Below are 6,551 nucleotides of genomic sequence, written 5' to 3' on the forward strand. Positions count from 1 at the left end.
ATAAGAGCGCTTTTTCTGGAAAAAGCGCTCTGGTAACCCCCCCTATAAGAGCGCTTTTCCAAAAGCGCTTTCGTATGTTGCGTTTTTTTATTTTTTTTTAATCTTAGGCAGCGCTTTTAGTAATAAAGCGCTTTAGTAGGTGGCCCTTTAAGAGCGTTTTTTAAAAGCGTTGTCGTTGCTAAATGAGGTATTTTAAAATGCAACCTGTAATTTCAGCCTCCCAGTTCGACCTGTAATATTTTCGACCTGTAATATATTTTCAACCTGTAATATTTTCGACCTGAAATATATTTTCGACGATATATTTTCAAACATAGGTAGGACTATATATATATATATATATATATATATATATATATATATATATATATATATATATATATACTAATATAATACCATTATAATATCCAAAATTATATATATACATCATTATAATTCCAGTCAAACAAACTAAATCATGTAAAGTATGAATACAGAAAGTTTCAAATGTAACTAACTCATGTCAAACAAACTAAATCTGTAACATCAACAATATTATACTTCAAATATTGGCAACAGTATGAACAAAGTTAGTAACCATATATCCTAGAGTACTATAATATCATACTTCAAATAGACACAAATCCTACATGAATAGCTGATGAATATAAAATTGACACAAATCCTCTTTGATTTATTCCAACTTAAGTCTCGTGTAAGAAGCAGCACGAAATTCGTCAAAGTACTACAAAAAAAAACATAATATGAATGATTTAGTACAATGTAATAAATTATAAGAAGTTATCTAATTAAGTTATAAATCCATACCGTGATTGGAATCTTTAATTGATTCATTTGAAGGATTTCTTTCATAAACCTCAAAACATAGTATCCGCAATCTGAACAGTTTCACTGTATCGGACACTACATAGAAAAAAAAAGATTTTATAGTTGTCTTGTTTTATCAAGTAGCATAAATATTATAAGCAAAATTGTGAAAAATAATGTACCTTCACTTTGATCCAAGTAATGTTGTTTGATTTAGTCCGGGATACCTGTGCGTCTCGTTGACTTCGGAACACTTGTATTGATCTAACAAAAATATAAAAGCATATATTTAGATCAATCTCACAAATAATTAAATATATAAATATACAAGAATATTTAGAATGATCCCACTTACATATCAATCATTTCCTTCATAGCCGGATAAGTCCACAAACCAAAAAACTGCTTGAGAGACACTAAATTGAAATTAAATAGAACCCTAAACAATAAACTATAAGCAGAAAACAACAAACTATAAGCAAGAAGAAAGGGCTAGTAACCTGAGTTGGACTTGATGTGGGAGACGGGTAGGTTTGAATCGGCGTTAAAGTAGAAACCAGAGGCTTCAAAGTAACTGTAAAATTAAACACACACGATGCAGTTAAATACACCACTACTAACACAATATCAAAATATCTAGATTGAACATATTAAAGTTAGTTTCAAAAACTATAGCAAAATAATAACTAATTACCTTTAGAGAAACTATAGCAAACGAATAACTAATTACCTTTAGAGAAATTCAGAAACTTCTGGAACCACACACCGTAAGGTAATCTGATGTCTCTAGTGATGTTCTTTTAAAAAATCTTTAATATCCCGTGAAAAATAAAATTTAGAACAAGTAGCCTTATATACATCATGCGAATATGTATAATTCATTACGAGCCTCTTTTATACAATGAATCCAAATGGGACAGCACTACGCGAACAAAATGAATGTCATAACATGGCTAAGAAAATGATCTGAAACCAAACTAATCATCACCCAGATGTTATAGCAAATCTAGATACATAGTACCGCAAGGTAAATCAAAGTTTAACACCTACTTAGAAACCGGGGCAGCAACTACCCATGTCAAAACATCGTCGTGAAAACGACCACAAATCATAGTCGAGTCATACAAATGGAGAAATCAAGGTGGAGCAATTATATCTCATGAGAAAACAACAATTTAGCATGTATTTTCATAACGGGGCAACATTAATGTTTAACGAGAAAGCACACAAAAAGTTATCGCAAAAGCTTTTCAAATGAAGTTATGAGATATGCTTATAATAAGAAATATAATTATACTGAAATATGCTTGATATTGACTTCATTCAAAAGACTAAGGTTTTATTTGGATAAACAACATAATTAAGTGCTTATGGTATAGGTATTTATCATATAAGTTCTTATGTATAAAGCTCTATCACAAGTCGATGAAATTAACCTTTAGGCCACCGAGATAACTAGAATCCTTAAGAAACATAAAGAGTACAAAAAGAATGAAAATGCTACAAATTTGTTTCAAAACATGAGGCCACATTTACTTCAATGAGGTCAAACAAAAACCTCAATTACACTTTTATTTAAAGATTGACATAAGAAAATATTAGAAAAAGTAGCAACAATAATCATAGCCGGTCTAACATTAATACAGGGGTTTTGATCCCAATTTGAAGATGTGGAGTTGTAGCTACGTATATCTAATCGAAATTCAGAATTCAAGTATCATCACAAGTAGCAAGCATGTAATCATCATCATCACACTTATATTCAAACAACAAGACCCACACTAGAATTTATCATCAACTACCAACAACAATAAACAGGTTTCATCCACAATGCAAATAATTGAATCAATAACTAAAGGATCGTGAAATTACCGAGAAAATAGTGCGAGAGCAGAGTCATGGCGCGAAGCAGAAGCTCACAGCGGAATCGAGTAGAGAAACAGAGGATTCACGGTGGAGGGAGGAAGTCTGACGAGGTTGCGGCGGTGTCCGGCGATAGAGGGAGGTTGTGGTCGAAGGTTGAATGGTGGTTCATGATTTTCTTCTCCGACGGCTACTTATTGAGAACCGAGAATGGTGGCTCATGATTTTCTGAGATGGTGAGTTTTCTGAGTTGAAATTGTGGGCAACGATGGAAACGATGGCACGCTGTTTTCTGAGTTGAAATGCTGAGATGATTTCAAAGATTTTCTAAGTTTTTTGTGGGCGCGCAGCAATGGCAGAGAAAGAGGAATTAGGGATTTGGAAACGATGAAGCGCGTTTAGTATAATTTGTTTTTAAAAATTTTAATTTTAAAAAAGGTTTGACAGCGCTTTTGAAAAGCGCTTTCGTAACTAAGGCTATACCAGCGTTTTTTAGGATAAAAGCGCTCTTGTACCCCACCCCATATAGCAGCGCTTTTGAAAGCACTTTCATATCCAGTCTATAAGAGCGCTTTTGAAAAGCGCTTTCGTACCCATGCCTTTACCAGCGCTTTTTGAAAGCGCTTTCGTAACCCCCCCTATAAGAGCGCTTTTTTTTGCGTGTTTTTTAATATTGTTTTTAGCGAAACCTATACCAGCGCTTTTTCCTAAAAGCGCTTTCGTAGGGGTGCTGCTAAAAGACAAATTTGGTATAGTGGAGGTGGTCTTTTTGCGGGAAAATTACTCACCCCAATTACTCTTTCTACGATTTTTGCATGGATCCTTTGCACTTTTTGTCGTAGTAGTAATTGGTTTGTAATTTCGCTTTTTGTCGGATTATCCCGTTTCTCTGTAATCAGGTTGGAGAACCCTTAGTTCTCCGTTTTATATATATATATCTTGCTTAAAAAAAATCTATTTAATTTTTTTGCAAAAAAAAAAAGAATATTATAAAAGAAAAATGTTTTACATTATTTTTTAATTCAAATAATAATAAAATAGAAAACAAAAGATAATCCACAGCAAAATCCACATAAAACGTTCCTGCGGAATTATGTGCGGAATATATTATGTAGTTTCTTTTTGTGTCTTTTGTCAATTATGCTTCATTTTTGTTCTTGATTTTTAGTATATGTAGCAATTGATAGTGAATGGTTAATATATGTACCAATTTGAGTATTTGTTTATTTGTTTATTTGCATTTAGTACATATTGGAAAACTTTGGTGGTTATGGTGACTTGACATAGATGCCACTTTCTTTCATTGATTGTATAGCTTCATATAGTTTTAAAATAACCCTGGATTAAATTTAAACATGGGTTGTGAGTTGAACGTTGTATCAAGTGATTAATTTTGGTGATTAATCGCTGCAGCTTTGATGACGAAATGCTTCATGTTTATGGATCTCTAGTTCCATATAACACAGGAAGCATACATTGGTTGGATAAGAACTCGGAAATTGTTTCCCACTCTGACAGATTTTTCTCTTCTAAATATTTGTCCCGTTTAAAGAATATTTTAGAAGTATCAAGTACATATCTTTGTGCTTATCTATCTTAGAAAACTTGACAGGACCTTAAAAAAGAGAGATAATGAGATACAACCATTAATGTCAGATAAAGATGCTTCAGACGCGGAACCGTCAACGGGTGACACTGCCCAAAAACTAAAGAAGTCGAAGAAGCAAAAAGTCAAAGAAGAATCTTGAATGCAAGTTATGTTCACTGGTAAACTTTCTATTTTAATTAAAAGGATTTGGTGTTATGTCTTAAAATTTGGCGACGATGTGCTCTTTGGTGACTTTGTTTCTGCATTGATTTATTTATAGTAAAACTACTGTTAAAATGTATGTTATAAATTTAACAATGTCAGTAAAACTACTGTTAAAATTGTTGAAATTGATGCACATTTCTAGAATATTCTAACATAAATACATGACAATGTTTAGAGAAAACTAGAATAGTCTAAAGTTGCTACATGTTTCTAGAGTGTTCCAATGATTCTTAGATTTACTTATAGTCTAGAAAGTTCTATGTCAATGTAATGTAGAAAAGACCACAAGAGCCTAGATAGTTCTATTCTAGAAACATCCTTAAGCTCCTATAAATAGGCAAACATATGTGTAATTGTATTCAAGCCTTTAAGCCTTTAAGGTCCATATCAATAACAATGAAGGCTTCATTCTACTATTACTCTCCTCCTACAACAAATTGATTACTTATGTGTTACCATGCTCCAATACTAGCTCACACTCTACTTGCTACTATCTTTCAACTATCAACCAAAGCTCTTTACACTATCCAACTACAGTCTAAACTATCATTACTACCTCAAAATCCTAACAGTGGTATCAGAGCTACGTTCGGTCATTCACAGGGCGTAGCAAACTATTTCTTCTTGTCGCCAACTATTTATTAAAACTAGAAAATGAGGTCTCTGACTCAAACACAAAGGAGTACAGGTAGCTACACGGCCCGACTCTGTTTGAGTTAAAACCCAAAACTAAAAATGAGAGAGAGGAGTTCAGGTAGCCTAGAGTCCGACCCTCTTAATTTCAAGTCCAACTAATGTCATAAACCTATGGCAATTAAGGCTCGAGTTCAGATAGAGCACAAGTACAGGCGATAAAAAAATTGAGACCTGTGGCCTCTGAGGCTCAACTTGAATACAAGCCTAGGAAGACAAATGCAACTATTAGAGCAAGAATGAGTCCCTGTCAAAATTCTTCTACAAGAAAGACAAGGAGACTCATAAGCAACTAAGAAGCAAGAGTGATGACAAGGAGATTCACATGCAACTAGACAAAAAAAGTGGTCTTTGCTAGAAGTCTTTAACAAGACAAACAAGGAAGACCACAAACACAACTAAGGAGTGAAAATGATTCTCATCAAAAAGCCTTCAATAGTGTTGAGAAAGAGTTTACTAACATTCATTGAGAAAAGTAGTGTGACAAAGTGGAATCACGATGGAGGTAATGCTTTTCAAAATAGAATATATTACACAAGAGTATCAATGGAGGAGGAGATAGTTTCTCAAATTCACATTTGAACAATTATGGACTACACTTGGAGTTACAGAAATATGCATCAAGGAGGAGTGTTGAAATTGATGCACATTTCTAGAATATTCTAGCATAAATACATGACAATGTTTAGAGAAAACTAGAATAGTCTAAAGTTGCTACATGTTTCTAGAGTGTTCCAATGATTCTTAGATTTACTTATAGTCTAGAAAGTTCTATGTCAATGTAATGTAGAAAAGACCACAAGAGCCTAGATAGTTCTATTCTAGAAACATCCTTAAGCTCCTATAAATAGGCAAACATATGTGTAATTGTATTCAAGCCTTTAAGCCTTTAAGGTCCATATCAATAACAATGAAGGCTTCATTCTACTATTACTCTCCTCCTACAACAAATTGATTACTTATGTGTTACCATGCTCCAAAACTAGCTCACACTCTACTTGCTACTATCTTTCAACTATCAACCAAAGCTCTTTACACTATCCAACTACATTCTAAACTATCATTACTACCCCCAAATACTAACAAAAATGTATGTTATTAATTTAACAAGGTCAAAATTTGAAAAAAGAAACAGTGTAACTTGATTGCAGTCCATTATACTTTCTTAGATATTTACCTTGCACTCACTATAGGTTTTCCACTTCCTCTGCTGGAAGAAATATTTCAAATAGAAAAAGGTTAATTCAAGATTCTCATTAGTTGAATTGATTTGGGTCGAATTTTAAATATTTGAGTTAGTTCAGAAATCCCCAAGGATATTTGAGTTAGTTCAGAAATCCCCAAGGATATAGTAACTGTCCCTCTAGATGCAATA

This window comes from Vicia villosa, linkage group LG4 (genome assembly GCF_029867415.1).
Source record: "Vicia villosa cultivar HV-30 ecotype Madison, WI linkage group LG4, Vvil1.0, whole genome shotgun sequence".
NCBI lineage: Eukaryota > Viridiplantae > Streptophyta > Magnoliopsida > Fabales > Fabaceae > Vicia > Vicia villosa.